This window comes from Podarcis liolepis (assembly GCF_965112155.1).
Source record: "Podarcis liolepis genome assembly, chromosome: 14".
NCBI classification, from domain to species: domain Eukaryota; kingdom Metazoa; phylum Chordata; class Lepidosauria; order Squamata; family Lacertidae; genus Podarcis; species Podarcis liolepis.
The window spans coordinates 20,807,578-20,826,992 of NC_139569.1; the positions used below are offsets into that span (position 1 = coordinate 20,807,578).

General features: G+C 44.1%; 1 protein-coding gene and 1 long non-coding RNA gene across 18 annotated transcripts in view; both read left to right on the forward strand.

The window, feature by feature from the left end:
• The window catches only part of RBFOX1 (RNA binding fox-1 homolog 1), a 1,450,244-nt gene that overhangs the window by 220,702 nt on the left and 1,210,127 nt on the right, over window positions 1–19,415 (forward strand). The gene's annotated exons all lie outside the window — the stretch shown is intronic.
• On the forward strand, window positions 8,449–14,341 carry LOC310692810. The gene is made up of 2 exons (XR_014518905.1): window positions 8,449–8,698; window positions 14,144–14,341. It is a non-coding gene; the product is annotated as an uncharacterized lncRNA (long non-coding RNA).

A 19,415-nucleotide genomic window follows, 5' to 3' on the forward strand; every position in this document is an offset into this window, starting at 1 on the left:
AAAAATAATATAATCTAGAATGTAAGGCAATTATATGATCTCTTCAGCTCCTTTTTAGGAATCTGCAAGTTAGATTTCTGTAGCCTGTGACAAATGAACATCTTGCAAGCGGGTCTTGTAGCTGCCATGTCTTACTCTTGGATGGAGTCCTTCTTATGACCCTAAGTAGCATCACCATCCTTTTTTTCTGAACTGAAAAACAAAGCAATAAAGGCAAATCTGAACCACACAGACTGTCTGTGAACTGCATTGGCACTCTCCTCCATGAGGTACTGTATCTCTCAGAAACTAAAAATATCTGGAAAAGTGCCTCCGTTCCCATAGTAGATAGGTAGCCGTGTTGGTCTGCCATAGTCAAAATAAAAAAATTCCTTCCAGTAGCACCTTAAAGACCAACTAAGTTAGTTCTTGGTATGAGCTTTCGTGTGCAAGCACACTTCTTCAGATACACTGAAACAGAAGTTGCCAGATCCTTCTATATAGTGAGAAGGTGGGGAGGGGTGTTACTCAGAAGGGTGGTGGGAATGGGAGATAGGCAGATATCCGTTCCCATATACTACCCTGGGAATTAAGTTAAATGGAAGGAGCTCTCCAGATGGTTCCTTTGCTGTCATAGGTAGAGAGGAGGAGTCAGTGGATCCATGAAAGGAGCTTTTTGGTGATTCCCCAACCCCCCGGCACTACTGCAAATTCAGAACTCCCTCCCTAAAGTGGTGTGTCTGGAACCATCTCTGTACAGTTTCCATTGCTCCTCACCACCATCCCTGAGCATCTGTTGACTGAAGCAGCTGCCCCACTTTGCCTAACAATAGGGCCCAGATTCTCTTTTGCACTCACACATACTGAAGACACTGAAGCTCTTGGCACCACAGCCTTTCTTCCCACAATGCCCCTCTCCAAGACTTCCCTTGATGAATCTGTACCCTTGTTTGCAACTCACCATCCTCCTTTAGGATAATTATAAACCTCAAAAGAGGTGCCTTTATATATATATAAAACCCTCACTATAAACCAATATTTCCTTATTTCAAAGTCTAATTCAATTATGAACACACCATAACTCGTGGATGATTAAATTGCAAATTGTGGGTGTCCACTAGGCAAGCAGATGTATTAAATTTGTTTGCTGCTATAATTCACCTTTCCAACCACGCGGTATATTTTTCAGGACCACTCAAGGATGTAGTTGCCTTGCCTGAGGTTTCTTACGTCGTCTAGTATTTATGGTGCATCTGATATACAGAATATCTTCTTCAAGGAGACACACATACATCACTTGAACTTCAGCACATATTACATTGTCCTAATGGAAAACTGTTATAGGAGAATGATTTTTTTTCCTCCCATTTCCCCATGCACTTCCTCACATCTGAGCACAGCTTTTTTAAAAATAAAAATGTCCTCATTTATGTTTTATTGGAACATGAACCTTTTGGTTTATTTCTCACCAAAGTTGTGCTCTTACAAAAGAAAACTCATTTTCTTTTGGGGAAGATGGAACAGGTGATAATATTTATAAAGACAGGGTTGAAGTCATCATCATCAGCATGCTTTAGTTTTCATCTTAAAATGCATCTGAACAAAACAGAGCATCACACTACTTCATCTGCAGCTCAGCAGGTGAGGGGAATTGCTTTGTAGCTAGTTTGGGGGAGAGAGTTGAGATTGAGAGTTCACCATTCCTAACTGCATCTGGGCTCTGGTGGGAGGCGCACCAGTAAAGGATTTAGGACCAAAATCTTTATTATATTTCTTAAATAAAAACAGAACAGCCACATGAAATTCCTTTCTCCACCCAGATATGGCTAAGTCCAGTGCCAAATAGTGTATGTTTACCAGATTTTTTTAAATGAATTGGGGGACACTTTCCCCCCCTTTTTTGGAGCTGAGTAGCAACAGGGAGTCAGTAATGGGGATGGTGAGGCAAAAGACCCTGGCCCCAAGCACACATGCATATTGTATAAAGGTGCAAAGCTCTTCTTTCGCACCCTGTGAAACATAAATGCACAGAGTTTTTAAAAAACGGCAATGGTGTGCTGCCCACCCGTGACACCCGAGCCTCCCCCGATCTCCTTCCCCGTTCCCCCTTTGTTTTGACTGATCGGGGGAGGCTCAGGAATCGTGGGCGGGTGACTGTTGCCCAGTTTTTTAAAGAAAACTCTGCACATTTATGTTTCACAGAGTGGCAGAGAAACTGTGCACCTTGCACGCCTCCTGGGCAACAGCCACCTGCTCATGACTCCTGGGCCTCCCCCGATCTGTCAAAACAAAAGGGGAAGGGGGCAGGAGATCTGTACCGCCAGACGTCCCCGGTTTCCCTTCGGCAGTGGCAGTGGCAGCGAGCAGCTCCTGAAGCCAACCAAAGCCAACTGGGTTACCAGGCTGGCTCTGGGCTGCTGAGACTGCCGCTGCCACATTTCCCGGGGACAGATTTGCAAATCTGGGGACATTCCAGGGATGGAATTGTCCGGAGACAGATTGCAAATCCGGGGACTGTCCCCGGGAACTGAGGACATCTGGTAACCCTAAACTAGTTTCTCTACCATGAAACAGTGTGAACAGGTATGTGAATCTGAACATGTGAGATGTTTTATCTCTGCAGATCATGGCATAAGTAAAGGTTGATGTAACTTAAATATGACACGAGATTCTCCAACAAATTGAATGTGTAAGTGCAGGATAGGAAGGGGTCAATGGGCTCATCCCCACTCTCCCCCTCATGTGATAGCGATTGTGTTTGTGTATAAGAATGATTGAAGTGGGTTCAGTCATCATGTAGCATCATTCTGAGGGGCATCCTAGGGGAAATTGTGCCTGTCGTGGGCTCTTCAGTTCTGTCAGGATCTGCTTTGCCAGCTCCAGACAGAGGTGGAAGAAGGAGGAGAAGAAGCAGGGTTTGGCAGTTGCTGGAAGGCTGACATGCATGGGTAGACCATGGATGTTCTCCACTAGTGACTCTGTATGTTGGAGACGGGGAAGCAGATCTCACCCCTCCTGCAGAGCACAGACCCTCCTTAGGGAGGGGAAGAAGACTTTGGTCAGCCAGAGGGAGGAATTGGGCAGGAGGAGGGGGTGGCAGAGGTAGAGTCAGAAAGGCAAGACACAAACCCTTGTGACTGAGAACCTGGCGTTGCCTTCATAGGTGGGAAGAGAAGCACCTGCCCAGATGGAGTGCATATGCGTAGATTTCCCATAGAGTGAGAGAGTCCCATGAGTGAACTCATCCCACCTCATCTTTAAAAACTTGGCAGGAGGGCCAAGTTAACTGTTAGAACTTCTCCATATCTACTGTTTAATTTTCAACATATTGCCTTGTGTCAAGGTTTTGGGAATTATATCCATCCCCTGGTGGCAGCAAGAAGCAGAGAAAACAATGTAGAGTCCTTTTTAAAGAGTTTATTCATTCATAATAGCGAGAGACAAAAGAATGCAGTATGCCCTGATAATGGCATTGCTCCAACTGAGCCCCTCCTCTTTCCTTCCTAGCAACAGCATTTCCCTTTGCGGTGGCCATTGTGGTCAACTGTCTCTGAGTCCTTTGTTCCTGCACCCTTAGCAAACACCTAGTTCTGGGAGAAGGGGGGTCAGAAATACACACCAGTGACAACGTGTCAGCTGGCTGCTCTGCCTCCCCTCCCCTCTCCTAACACCTCCCAACTCTTCTGTTCACCTGTCTCTGTGCTGTGACCCTCCTCAAACCCCTGCTGCCAATCAAAACTGCTTCCCTCTCCTCTGGAAGCATCAGAAGAAGGGGGGGGGAGATCTCCACCATTCCTCCTCCTCCATCTTGTCTGTCCCCTTCAGTCCAGTCCCTGACACCTTGCTTGTGCATCTTGGAATCTTCTGGATGTTGTTCTTGTTGCTAAGTCTGTACTGCTACTAGCCTGCATGAATATCTCTTCCTTTATTCACAAGTAAGAGCCACCACTGTTCTGTTTTGGGACGGAACCATTCCAAACACCAGGATAGAAAAATGGGTGAGAGGTACATTTCAACTCAGCCCTGTTCCATAATGAATACTGAGGAGGCCCATATATCCTCAATCGAGGGGACCATCAAAGCCCCTTCCACCACTGATCTTAAATAACAGGCGGCTTGGTATGGGATGCAGTGCTTTGGCAAACACCCAGGTCCCAGACCCTAATAGCAACACTTTAAATCTTTCTGGGAATGTAATTGGCAGCCAACCTACAGAATGAATTGGCTTTTGCTTTTGCTGCCCTCATCTGAATGTTATGAATTCAAAGCTATCCTCTTGTAATATCAAACTGCTTAAAGGGCAGGAGGTTTTTCTAAACTGCACATTTGGGAAACATTGCCATTTTTGGCTCTGGATTCCAGAGAGGCAAATGGGAATGAAAAGGCGTCGTTCTCCATATTGACAAGGCGAGAAATCTCCTAAGCATGCCTGGCCTACTTTTTCTTCCTTCTCTCAGGTTAAAGGCATCAGATTGTTTTGGATGTCTTCTCTAGAGAACTTAACATTTGCTTTATCTCTTTTGGTTGTTGTTGTTGTTTGTCTTTTATATAATTGCACTAGATAATATTGCAAAGTCGTATAAAATTAAAATCAAGTTTGAAATAGGGTTTGTTAATTACAGCATTTAACTGTTGTGGTTATTGTTTCCTAGGAGATTAATGAGGTGAATTATTGTAACATAATTAGACTACAGTATATCTAATCTCTTACATACCCTTGTGGTTTACTGTTATTCAAGTATCACTTGAAGGTTAATTTCACTTAGCTGGTGTATGCTTGACTTTGGCAACACACTTTATATTGAAATACGTTTATAATTATATTTGAAAGTCGTTAGGCAACAGCTTTGCCAAAATTATCATTGTAAACCGCACTGATAGAGGTAAGGATATTATAAACTGTGCAATCTACACACACAAACATTCTTATAAAACTCAGAGGGACCATATGCTATCAGCAGGATCACAATGAGATTCATGAATGCATTCTGAGAGCAGTTCTGCTTTGCCTTGCCTGTTTCGATTGTCCATCGTGATATATTGCAATCATTCAGAGAACCCAAGTTGGAGAGAAGGAGAATTCCATTAGATGGGTTGCAAAGGATATAATTTTTATGTGCTAAATTACAAATCCAATAATCCCCCCCTGCTGCCCTAAAAATGTTTTTAACTGCAGCTCCCCCCCCACCCCAAACCCTTATAAGTTACTGAATTCCTCATTTCACAATGAGGGGCTTTGGACTATTAGAATGGAAGCACTGTTAGTTTTCTGTAGTACCACTTCAGAGGTTGTTATTATCTTACCCTATTTTGAATAGCAATATATGGTATTACAGCTAAGAGTCAAGATAAGGCCAAACATTCATCACAGTCAAACTTCTTCCCCCCCCCCCCACCCAAAGGAACCAATCAACCTATGTTGTCATTATTTTAATCCCAGGAATGCAGCATCTGCTCCCTCCCTCACCAACCTCTTTTTTCACACCAAATCAACCTGTCTCCATCGTAAATTCATGCTTGCTGTATTTCCTTTCATGCTGACTTCAGCAAGATATTATAAGGAATAGCTGCACTTTGGGGAGAGGGATACTGCTTATTATTTGCTTATATGATGATTTCCGTCAACTCACAGTATATGATACACAGTGCGTGTGGCTGGCTTTTAATTTGTGCGCAGTTGAGTTCAGCTTGTCTCCTTATTCTGGCTGTCAAAGGGCATTCATCAAAGGAGAGGTCTGCATGAAAATCCCACAAGGGATCCCAAGGTGTTCTTTTAGGAATAAGTGAGGACACACAGACGTTCCACCACTTTTATCAAAGCTCCTTTGGCTTCCCATGAAATGTAGTATATCTTGTGGAAGCCATTTACCCATCTTGCCTGCTACTCACTCTGGTAATTGTTGTTGTGTGCCAAGGCCCTGTGACCTGCAGTACCCTAGTGGATAATAAACACACGGACAGAAGTATTTAGGTTTATGGGTTCAAATAGGCCACAACTTTATTGGCTACATGTGGGAGCGGTTTGGCTTAGGCATTGGGTGAAGCCAGGCTATATTTTGACTCCCACCCAACTGCAAGGAGTCCATCTAAGGGTAAACCACCAATAGGGGGAGCCCTATGACTTACATCCAATAGGGGCACCCATAGGGGTCCCTGTTGGGGTTGTGGCATGGCCCTAGCCCACGTCTGGGCATCAGACAGAATCCACACCCCCAGATCCCTTTAACAGGATACCTTTCATGAGGAGGGGCAGGCAGAGGCTACAACCTCCCCTCCATTCAAACAAAGGCTTACCCAATGCCTAACCTCACAACGTTTTTATGATTGCTACAAGGTAGGCGAAAACCAAATGGCTGGTGCCAATTTGCCAAGTGGAAAAAAGCATCCTACCTGGCCCCAACAATATGGCGGCCGACATTTGTCCATAGCAAGGTCGTGTTATAGCAAAGCATAAAAAAGAGGGTGGGTTGGGAGATCTGGCAATGGGAGAGAGAGGAGGGCTCCCCGGCCATGTCACAGATTAAATTCCCGCTGCCACACCTCCAACCAGTGCTGATTGGACAGCAGGGCCACCCCTGGGCAGGGGCCTGCCCAGTACCAGTGACATGGCCAGGACAGCAGCAAGGGGACGCATCAATCTCCCCCCCCCCTCCGCTGGATCACTGCAGGGGAACAGATGCCTGGCCGCAACGTCGAACACCAGAAAAGGTGAGCAGACAAATTGCCTAGTGTTTTAAACAGGGTCCTTTCTAAGATGAGAAGTGCCTTTCTGGATCAGGTTAAAGCCCGTCTAGCCCAGCGCCCTGTTCTCATAGTGGCCAGCCAGATCCCCCAAACAGGACCTGAGTGCAACAGCAACTTTCTGCACTTGTAATTCCCATCAACTGGTATTCAGGGGCATACTGCCTCTGACAGTGGAGGCAGAGCAGTGTTTCCCAATCTTGGGTCTTCAGCTACAATTCCCATCATCCCTGACCACTGGTCTTGCTAGCTAGGGATGATGGGAGTTGTAGTCCAAAAAAAGCTGGAGACCCAAGTTTGGGAAACACTGATAGAGCATAGCCATAATGGCTAGCCGGTCATTGATAGCTCCTCCATGAATTTGTCTAATCTTCTTTTAAACTAATCTAGGATGCTGGCCATACCTACAGCCTGTGGAAGCAAGTTCCATAGTTTAACTATGCGTGTGTGAAGAAGTGCTTTCTTTGGCTCTCCTGAATCTTCCAGTGTTCAGCTTCACTAGATGGTCCCGAGGTCCAGTATTATGAGAGAGGGAATGGGGAAAAATATTCTCTGTATCCAATTTCTTCATACCAGGCATGGAGATTGAACATAGTCATTGTGACTACTAGCCACTGATAGTCTTATCCTCCATTAAATGTCACGTGAAACTATTTGTAGTATCTGGTCTTTAGCATACTGAGTTTTGGCCACTGGTCCATGCTAAATAATTGTTGTTGTTGTGCTTGTGCCTTGCATTAGCCATCAAGGTGCAATCCATTGTTCTTTTCCTTTGGCACTAAGGTAGATGAACAGGGCTCAGGTGGAGAGGTATCAATGACTGGCAGATGGGAGAGAACCACAGTGTTGTGATTAAAGTAGCTTCTGAAGGTTAATTTCACTTGGCTGGAACATATTTTGACATTGGCAGGGAACCTTATATTAGAATATGTTTTTAATTATATTTGAAAGTCATTAAGTGACAACTCTGCCTAAGTGATTGTGCAGCTCTGCCCCACTTGGTTTATTTTTTAAAGCCTTTTATAACACACCCACCTCAAAGCAGGGCCACTGAAGTATGTAGCCTTCAGTACTCCTCAAAGTGCATAACATGCCATTAACAGGATTCAGTCAGTTTCCGTTTCTCCCCTTTCCAATCTTAAATTTTGTTCTGCATCAATTTGTGGTTATTATTTTTAAATGTCAATGTGAAAATTTGTATGCATTTGTGTGTATGTTTCCTTTAACAGAAACATTTTTAGACAAAATTTTGTCCCTCATGTGCATTTTTGTAATCAACTTCCCATAACAGAATGCATTTTTCTAGTTTATTACAGTATTCTGCGCACTTTTATTTGCCTGAAGTCTTCACTAATATCCACATCTCTGTATGCATTCTTTGGTTAGATTACTACTGTTTCACAAAATCCACAAAATTCGTAGGCGAGCTGTGCTTTGCTTTGGCTCAGGTCAGAAAGTGCAAATTTGGTAAGTTCACATTAAAGGCCTGGGCTCCTTTAGGAGGAGGGGTAGGATAAGATGCAAACCAGGCAAATTTCTCCCCCATCTCTGCCTGTTCCAGAAATATAACTAGACTTATCAATACAACCCATCTTGCTTCTCTTGAAGCTCCTTTTTTATTACCAAAGTCTGCCTTTCCTCCAAAGAACCCCAATGTAGGTATGTATAACATTCCCTGAATTAGATGGGTCACATCTGCACTATACATCTAATGCTGTGTCATGTCACTTTAAGCAGTCAGGGCTTCCCCAGAAGAATCCTGGGAGCTGTAGTTTGTTAAGGGTCCTGAGTATTGCTGGGAGAGTCCTTGTCCTTTCACAGAGCGGCAATTCCCAGAGTTCCCCGGGAAGTGGCATTGTTTGTTCCCACTCTGGGAATTGTAGCTCTGTGACTGGAACTTGGGTCACCTAACTCTCAGCACCCTTAACAAACTACAGAACCCAGGATTATTTGGAGGAAGCCACAGCTGTTTAGAGTGGTATGATATCCCTTTAAATGTATAGTGCAAATGCCGCCCCGCCCCCCAGAACTTTCCTTCTGGTTCTTTAGTGGCCCTATTCCACTAGCCTGCACTTGCCACCAAGTTCATTGTTGTTGTTGTTGTTTAGTTGTTTAGTCATGTCCCACTCTTTGTGACCCCATGGACCAGAGTACGCCAGGCACTCCTGTCTTCCACTGCCTCCCGCAATTTGGTCAAACTCATGTTAGTAGCTTCGAGAACACTATCCAACCATCCCGTCCTCTGTCGTCCCCTTCTCCTTGTGCCCTCAATCTTTCTCAGCATCAGGGTCTTTTCCAGGGAGTCTTCTCTTCTCATGAGGTGGCCAAAGTATTGGAGCCTCAGCTTCAGGGTCTGTCCTTCCAGTCAGCACTCAGGGCTGATTTCCTTCAGAATGGATGCGTTTGATCTTCTTGCAGTCCATGGGACTCTCAAGAGTCTCCTCCAGCACCATAATTCAAAAGCATCAATCAAGTTCACTGTTAGAGAGACTTATAAGGAGAGCTTTCCCTAGATCCAAAAGGCTCATGTGGTCCATATCTTGCTTCCTACAATGGCCAAGCAGTTGGTTCTGAGAAGGCTACAAGAGGGCACAAATGCCTTTAACAAATAACAATTCCCAGGATTCTTTGGGGCAACTATGATTGTAAAGGTGGTATGACCCTGCTTTAAATGTATAGTGCAGATGAGACAATTGCTACCCCAATTGAAGCTCTTTATGATTCCCACTTGAAATGTGGTCTTTGCGAAGACATTTGGCTGCCTGGAGATTGAATGATACACCCTTTCCCACCGCCACAGGCCCAACATGTTCAAAACTCTCCTTGCACTACGGCTTCATAGTATCTCCTCCTCTTCCTGAGCCAGATGCAACTCTGCCTCTGCCGTCCAATCCAGTATCCTGTTCTCACAGTGGCCAGCCAGAGGCTTGTGGGAAACCTGCAAGCAGGATTCAAGCAAAAGAGCACTCTTCCCTCCTGCGGTTTCCAGCCAGTGGTATTCAGAAGCATTTCTGCTTCCAACTGTTTTGCTGTGCAGAAACATATGATTGAAGATGATGAGAGCTACACTGTAGACTATCCAAGAAGCAGATTGAAGGATTCCTGGAGAGAGTGTCATTCCAAACATATTGAAGAGGGGTGCCAAACATTTCTGGGAAAGTGACACATTTTGATCGAAGCGCGGAGGAAATTGCAGGGAAATGTGAGTCATTTTGGCTCAGTGCGAATCTGATCCAAAGAATGTGGAATGATGAACTGGCCTGTGAACTTCTGAATGTGTCCACTCATCCTTTGAAAATGCTAACATGTTCTAATTCAGGAGAAGCCAACGTGGAATAGTCCAGATGACATCCATCATCTACAACCATTGGCCATGTTGGCTAAGGCTCGGGAGAGTTGTAATCCTAGTACATACTGAGGGCATAATGTTTGCTATCTCTGACCTAGAAAATCCCTCTTAGAATCATACACTTGTAGTGTGGGGCTTGAACACACAACCTGAGTTTAAGAGTTTCATGTTATACCAACAGAGCTGGATTAGACCAATGACCCACTTTATTCAACCTTTTTTCCTACTTTTTGGAAATGATTGCAGACCTCCTACTCTCAAAAAGGGTCTTATCTCTCTTACCGTTCCTCTTGTGAGTGGGTGGAGTTTGGGTCCTACCCACATCATGGAAAAGGCTTATTTCCATCTTGCATTCTCTCATGAAATTGAAACAGGTGGGAGACTGTATCTCACTGGAAGGGCATCTGCTTTGCATGCAGAAGGTCCCAGGTTCTATCCCTAGCATCTGCAGGTAGGGATTGGAAAAAACCTCATGCTTCTTAGTTGCCACCTGATGTCTCAATTGCTGGACTGTGCAGTTTAAAAATACAGTATGTTGCCATATTCCAAGACAGAGGAGCATTGGCCCTTTTGAGCTTGGTATCTCTACTCCTAGGTTAGCCAGCATGGTTCCCTCCAGATGCAGCTGGACTTTACCTTCCATCATCCCTGATGGCCACATTGGCAGGATTGATGCGAGCTGGAGTGACTACATTGACTGCTCCTTCCTTAGTTAGTCTACGGTTTAGAATTTTAGGTTCCTGCTTTCAACGTTCTTAGAATCTGTGTGTGTGTGTGTGTGTGTGTGTGTGTGTGTGTGTGTGTGTTTTGAGTGGGGAGCATTGTATCAGTTGCTACTTCAGTCCTCTTCAGCACTCTCCTATCTACTTACTAAAGTGTTACAGATCCTGCCAAGGGCTTTCTGTTCCTCTTCTGACAGATTTCTTGGTTGTAATTCATCTGGGCCTGGAGCTTTGTCGACTTCTAATAGCTCTAATTGCCTAATTAAAGTATCGGCTGTGGTTACAACTCTGAAGCCTTTCAAAGACTGTGTTTTCTCTCGCTCCCCTCCTCCTAAAGAAAGGAAACGTATTTCAGCGTTGTGGTCTCTACTTATTCTGTATGTCTTTTGCAACCTATAGTTAATGCTGCTAAGCCTCATTTGACTTGAATGACTTGCTTCTCCGGCTAAAAGTGGTTATAGGGTTCAGAGTAGAATTGAACTCCATAAGACTGCAACAGTTCTGCAGCTAGGAAAAGGCATGTGGATATTTAAGCAGGGACATCACCTTGCCAACAAAGGTCCGTATAGTTAAAGCTATGGTTTTCCCAGTAGTGATGTATGGAAGTGAGAGCTGGACCATAAAGAAGGCTGATCACAGAGGAATTGATGCTTTTGAATTATGGTGCTGGAGGAGACTCTTGAGAGTGCCATGGACTGCAAGAAGATCAAAGATATCAATTGTTAAGGAAATCAGCCCTGAATGCTCACTGGAAGGACAGATCCTAAAGCTGAGGCTCCAATACTCTGGTCACCTCATGAGAAGAGAAGACTCCCTGGAAAAGACCCTAATGTTAGGAAAAATTGAGGGCACAAGGAGAAGGGGACGACAGAGGACAGGATGGTTGGACAGTGTTCTCGAAGCTACGAACATGTATTTGACTAAGCTGCGGGAGGCAGTGGAAGACAGGAGTGCCTGGCGTGCTCTGTTCCATGGGGTCACAAAGAGTCGGACACAACTTAACTACCTGAGATGTGTGGAAATGTGCAGTGCTACAAAGAACGCAAGAATATAAAGAGCCCTGTTGGTTCAGGCCAAAGGCCCATCCAGTCCACAATCCTGTTCTCACCATGGCCAACCAGATGCATCAGTGGGAAATCTCAAAGCAGGACCTGAGTGCAAGAGCCTTCTCCCCATGTGTGATTCTCAGCTGCTGGTATTCAGCGCCACATTGCCTCCAACACTGGAAGAAGTACATAGTCAATATGACTTGTTGTCCTATCCTCCATAAAATCATTAATTAATTGAAGGAAAAGCTCTTCAAAGGCCAGTTTTCAAATCTGCCATGAATGCCGTAGGAGAATAAAGGCAAATAAATGTGCCAATAAGTGCATGTAGCACACTTTCCCTACATGTGTCTTTATTTCCATTGATATTTCTGTCTTCATGCACGCTGGTAAGACATGCATCTAAAAGGGCAGAGATGAGATCTTTCAAAATGCAGATCTGAACCACTGCTGCACACTGTAGGCATACTATTATCTGCAATCGGATTAACTGTGCATCATTTAGGAAATATGAGGCTGCCTCATATTGGTCCACATAGCCTGCAACTGTCTGTTCTGACTGGCAGGGCTACAATTTATCTCAAAGGATTTAAAAACAAAAACAAAACAGTGACAAACAGATCTGGAAATGGGGAGAACTGAACTTAAACTTGGAATGATGCAACGGGAAGGGAATTAATTACATTCTTAAATCTAACCACAACAAACAGCACACCAAATAAGCTTGCTTTTGTGGAACCTTAATTGCAGTGCATGCAATGGATGTAGGTTGGAACGAAAAAGGAGTTCTCCTTACATCCCAAATTATGAGAAAGGGAGGATTGTGTGAATGGAATTTGCTCATCTATCCTCTCTCTTTTTTCGGGGGGGGGGGGAGGGCAGGCAAGTGCTCAAGTTTCATTACCTGCTCATCTTCTGTATTTCCTTTAATCACAAAATGGAATGGAGGAAAGTCATTCCAGCTAAGCCATCATTTCAGGCGGCTGACAGTTTGGGCCCTGAACACTGTGTCACCTTCTTTCTTAAACTCGCTGTGATAAATTATGGCAGGTTGAACTTTACACTCTTTTGTCCAGATATTTTATTATTGCTCCTTATCTTGGACCTTGCCTGCATAAAGGTGTGCTACTGGAACATATGAGCCTTCAGCACATTGCTTCACTTTGGCTGATCACCTGCAGAAAATTATGGGTGGAATCCAGCAAAAAGTTCCTGGAAGCGAGGTTTTGTTCCTCTGAGATTGTCAAAATCTGTGCTGTCAGCAAAGGGAGCTTGAGTCCTGTATACCAAAGTTAAAGCATTCTTGACTGTCTTGTTTGATATGAAACATCTTAAAGGGACTCTTGAGTTTAAAATATATTGGTTTCCAATTCAAATTCATATTTGTAGTCAAAACAGTCATTCGAGAGATGGAGCTATTGGCTATTCTGCCCTGCATTTGCCATATGCAGAACTGCTTTCATTCTGCTGCAGTTCACCTGCCACAAAACTACTTTATTCTTCTTATTGTCTGCTGTGGCAAGATTATGGTCTTGAAAGACCTACATTGGCTCCCAGTACATTTCTGAGCACAATTCAAAGTGTTGGTGCTGACCTTTAAAGCCCTAAATAGCCTCGGTCCAGTATCTGAAGGAGCGTCTCCACCTCCATCATTCTGTCCAGACACTGAGGTCCAGCTCTGGTGGTTCCCTCACTGTGAGAAGCCAAGTTACAGGTAACCAGGCAGAGGGCCTTCTTGGTAGTGGCACCTGCCCTGTGAAACACTCTCCCACCAGATGTCAAAGAGAACAACAACTACCAGACTTTTAGAAGACATCTGAAGGCAGCCCTGTTTAGGGAAGCTTTTAATGTTTGATGCATTACTGTTTTTTCATATTTTGTTGGAAGCCACCCAGATGGGCGGGGTATAAATAATAAACAATAAATTATTTATTATTAATATTATTATTATTAAATTTATATAACTTACATAAATTACATTGCCATTATGTAATTTCACCCCATTTACTGTATTTCACTGCAAAGGAAATGCAATACAACAGTATGTGGGGGTGGGTGGGGACAATTAGTTACGTATTGTGTGAGAGTGCTGTTGTGCTTGGGTCCTATTTGCTGGTCTCCCATAGACATTTGGCTAACCACTATTCAATCAGGATGCTGGAATAGATGGGCCATTGGCCTGATCCGGCAGACTTTTCTTATATACTTATGCACAGAACAATGAAGTTTTGGAATGACTGAAGTCTCATCCTCCTGAGCACAGACTCCTATTCTGTTGCTTCCAATGAGATGTCTGCCTTTTGCAGGATAGGCACAATTGTACTTAACAAGGGATGCACACATACTGTAGAAGCTGTGTAGGACACCAGCATCCCATCAGCACCAGAAGGATGCCCTGTAACATCTGAAGGAAATAAAGCCTGCCTCTCCAATGCAAGGAATAACAAGACAAGCAGATTTGTGCCTTCTTCTCCTTCTTTTAATGAATAAATTATCTTCCCATTTGTTATTTATCTTCTTTTTAAAAAAAAAATATCCCAAGTACTTCTACTCATAATTATGGCAATTCATGTTTTTGCAGAATATTGGCACCTGCTGCATCTAGGATAATAGCATCATTCAAATCCCTACAGTAGAAAGAATAGAGGGCTCAGCTAATTTCTATCTGGAAATGGTTGAGTTCCTAGCAAAGCTGCCTGATACAATTCATATGCATTGTAGACCAAACAGGAGTGATGGATATCATTATTTTTGAAATGTTTGGGAAATTAACAGACAAACAGCAGATGTTTTCCTACATCACCAGGGCAGTGGTCACATTGCAAGGTGAGGATATCACAAGTATTGTAGCATTTGTTGTTGTTGTTGTTGTTGTTGTTGTTGTTGTTGTTGTTGTTGTTTATCTTTTTCACTTCTTCTCCCACCTCACTCACCCAGCCGTTGGAGAATTCTGCCTTCTACCCTTAAAATATTCAGTGTAATGACCGTTTACATTCTCTACACAAGATTCAGAGGTATTAATGCTGAAAACCACAGGAGGAGAGCTTGGTCTTGTGCTTGGGTCCTGCTCGCCAGTTTCCCAGAGGCATCTGCATGGCCATTGTGAGAAGAGAATGCTGGACTAGATGGGCCATAGGCCTGATCCAGCAAACTCCAATACAAGGGAGGATTGTGAAAGGTTGGGTTGTCTCCGATGTTGGTCCTACTCAGAATAGATGCATTAAAATGACTAAGCATGAATAAGTTATTTCAATGGGTCTACTCTGAGTAAACATTTGGATTCTCCCTCAGGCTTAGGTTGTGGGGATGAACAAATATGTCAATTTTGGTTTCACCTAGTTTCTCACTTTTCCAGCCTTTTGTCCAGTTAACCACACCAGCATTGGTATATGATTTTTGTCAGCATTTTAATGCACATTTCTCCAAACAGACACATGTTGCATACAGTTTTGCCAGCTACACACTTCTAAGCATTTAAATGCACACCTTCTACTAATAAACACACTTTGTACACTTTTTGGGGTGTGTGTGTGTGTAAAACAGCATCACCAAATTTGGAGAAGTGTGGAATTTGAAGGATGAGTGTATTTTAGAATGTGTGATTTAAGTAGGTTTGCATCCCTACTTGGTTGTCATCCTGGCATGGACTAGGTTCATCTTGACCACGTTGTTTGCTTCTCATCCTCAGTTTTCCATCACCAGTAGTCTATACAGGAACATAAGAGCACTGAAGCTGCCTTATACTATGTCAGACCACTGGTCCAGCCAACCAGTAGAAATCAGCAGAGTGGGACAGGCACGGCAGTGCAGCTTAATGGCCTTCTGAACAATGAGCATCACTGCTGGTTCCTGAGCAGGAAAAGGAGACGGGGTGAGGTGCAGAGGCCTCACTATGGTGTGAGCATGGTGGCAGGAGTCTTGGATCGGCTCTACTGCCAGCCCCACACTGTACTGAGCTTGTCAAGCTTCCAGGAACTTCAGCGTTAGTTAATCCACCAAGATAAGCATCAGAGATTGCCCAAAGCCATCCCCAACCCCTTGAAAAACAACAGCACCCCAAACCCTGCAAAATGAAATAAATCACAATCCCTATTTTGTGAATTGCTTGAACAATGAAGCTGAGATTTTTTTCAACTCCATGTAGCTAGCACAGAACCCTTGCCTGTGTTGCCATTTTGCCATTTTAACTGCTTTAAAACACCTCAGCAGAAACAAACTCTTGAGTTCCAGGCTTCACACAATGCCTGTCACATAAATGAGATATTTGCCTTGGCAGCTGCACACCTGTTTTAAATTAGGTACCTGTCATCCTTCAGTCATCATCTAGCTCAGAGAATTTCTTGCTAAGTAGGGCTCAGGCTTATGCTCACCACCAACCCCATGCACACACATTTCAATTTGCAATCCGTTGTCTTGGAAAACACCTGCCAGGAGTTGGGGAGTTGGGCCCAAATAAGGCAGATTCCAAAGGTCTGTGGGCAGCTGGCTGTTTATCTAGAGGGGGCCAGAACATGCTGCAGTGAAGGAAGGGTTTTTCTATAAGCTCCAACCAAATACTAGAACAGCCAGAAGGAGCTAACATAGTCCAAGAAGAACAAGAGGTGAATTTTCAGTGGTGCTTGGCCTTGAGTCTTTTCCAGTGACAAGAGTTATTTAGGTTGAAAACCAGTGTTCTGAAGTTGGTTTTTTGGTGGGGCCAGATTTACTTACTTACTATACCACCCTTCATCTGAGGATCACATCGCTGTTTACAATATAAAATTGGTCCTCCTGGTTAGTTGTCTGTGGTGAAGTAAGAATCATCTGGATTTCAGTCTAAATGACTATATTTTATTTCCACCATCAGAGACAGCCCCCGGATACCAATTGCTGGAAACTACAGTGTTGTTGTGCTCTTACAAGCTTCTCATGGGCATCTGGTTGGCTATGGAAAACAGGATGTTGGACTAGATGGGCCACTGGCGTGATCCAGCAGGGTTCTTGTGCCCCAAAGAACTGATTTGGAGAAGCTCCTTCCCAGCTGAGCTTTGATATCTTCCAGGTGTTCATTAATGGGGTTCTTCTAACAATGGGTTCCTTTGGGCCGCCTTCTTCTTCTTCTTCTTCTTCTTCTTCTTCTTCTTCTTCTTCTTCTCAACTGAGCAGGGGGGATAGGGTGGGAAGAGGTAGGCCAGAGTGTAAGCCTTCATTGCTGGATAAATCAAATCCATTGCCCTCACTGCCTCCTCAGTTTTTACCTAACTTATCAATTGGCAAGACCGCGGCTATTAGTTTGATGTTCAAGCCTGTGTTCCAGCTCTGTGCCCTGTTCCTTGACAGTAATTACTTAATGCCAAGGCACGTCTCTCCCTGACTGTTTCATTAGTAAGTTGCATCTAACTGTGTGCCAGAGGCTTTCAGAGCTGCAAGTTCTCCTGTCTGTGGGGACCACAGTAATGAAGAGTGGGAAGGAAAAAGGATGACCCTTAGCTGTGAGGGTCACCAGCTAGCTTCACCCTCTTGCCAGGAGCTAAATTCAGCACTCTGAACAGATCTGCAGCTTTTTGATCACCACAGGGTTATTTTTATTTATTTATTTGAACAATGCGGCCTAAAAACAAATTAATTTTCCTAGTATTTGGGGGGTGGCAAGGAAGGGATAGTTGTTAACAGGGCATGGGCACAAAATCCAGATGCTTGGAGAAAATGATCTGCTCAAGAAGAGACACCAATATGCTACATGGAGTCAAAAGGGCTATAGTATAGGGTTGAGCTCCTAGCCCACTGTATAAAAATATTGCCCTGCTTCGACAAATTTGCATTGTACGGGGGCTTGGGAAAAAAGAAAGGCGCTACACATTTCTAATTAATTACATTTCGTCAGTTCTTCCTCCTCACCCCCAAAATCCTCCAACATTGTGTTTGAAATTCTAGCACATTTAAAAAGTGTGTTTTGTGGGACAGAAGGTTGGCATGGAAACTGCCTTCAGAGAAAGTTCCATCCGTGCTGGTGTGCTATTTCTTCCCCGAGATTGCCTATAAACAGCTCCAAGGGGCAATGCAAACCACTGGCCCTTTGGCCTGCAACGTGCCAAGGGTAGAACCAGGTGTACACTTACCTGGTAGTAAGCCCCATTAAACATAGTGTGGCTTATTCCAGAATTAGCATGCATAGGATTGAAAGGTGAATGGTCTCGATCTGGAATGGGGAACTTGTGGCCCTCCACTGGTTGGACTCCCAGCCCCCAGCTTGCATACCAATGGCATTCATGAGTCCTGAGCTTTTCCTAAAGTAAAGCTGTTTGCAGAGAATCACATCACACACACAAGCTGCAGGATTGCTCCTTCCTATCAACAGCTGCTGAGCAGAGAGAATGATCCTGGGGTGGAGGTTGGTGGAGGCATCAGGCAGACATGAAGTTGTGCCTGCCTTCTCCTAGAAGACCCAGCTAGCAATCAGTCGGCTTTTTCATGCATTTCCCTGTCCTGTCCCCTGCCAGCCACAGATTCGTTGGGCCATCCAGTGCAACCTAAAGCAACCCATGGCTGTTTGAAACTGGATCCTCTGGCTTTTGAGTCCCTTCAAAGAGGCACAATTTGGCTCGGGACTTGGCTGAATCTGGTGCACAGCCCTAGCGTTTCATGACTTTCTTTGCACAGGATCCCCCCTCCCTCTGATTTTGATGAGTTTCAGTCCAAGGACATGGTTTTAACACACAGGAGATTGCCAAGTACGTCTGTGTTTGGTTAGTCTGTTGTTGGGAGACTGCGTATGTATAAATGCATGCTGCCAAATAGGTATTTGCAAGCCATTTTGAAGTCCTAGCTGGAAAATGAGTTTGAAACTGGGACAGTGGGAGGGGAAGTGAATGGGAACAGCTATATTAAAAAAAAAATAAATGGGTACACACTCAGTTTCCCACAACCATTTCCTCCAAATGGATAATTTTGTAGACATCTTAAACACAGGCAAGCCAGCTTCCTGCCCTCTTCATTCCACTTGGCCCAGCCCATTTTCATCATCTCCTTTGGCTGGGATTAATAGCGCCTCGTATGTTCTGGAACCAAGTAACTTGTGTCGAGCTATCAATCCCTGTGCTATTCATTTTTTGTTGTTGTTGGGGAATATTATTACATTGAAATGAGACTCTATCAGAGAAAATAAGAAATTGGATGGGCAGCAGAGCAAGGCACATTTCTGAGCGCTTTGCATAAATGTTTTCCCAACCATAATAGCAGCTTCAGAACAGGAAAGAGAAGAAGGCGAGGGGGGGGGGGAGAGAAAAAAAGAGCGAACTCAACTGTCAAATTGCAATTTCTATTCATTTGTGCTTGAAGCACCCTCTCTCTCTCTCTCTCTCTCTCTCTCTCTCTCTCTCTCTCTCACACACACACACACACACACACACACACACAAACACACACACACACTGTGGTGTGTGTACATGTGCACCCAATTTTGTTACCTGTGCTGTACTCAAAGATGGAAACACACACACATACACAAAAACACATACAAACACACAACCTATCTAAATTAGCAATGCCAACCAAGTTTGCAGAGAATCAGCTCATTATAAAGATTTTCACTACTTATGA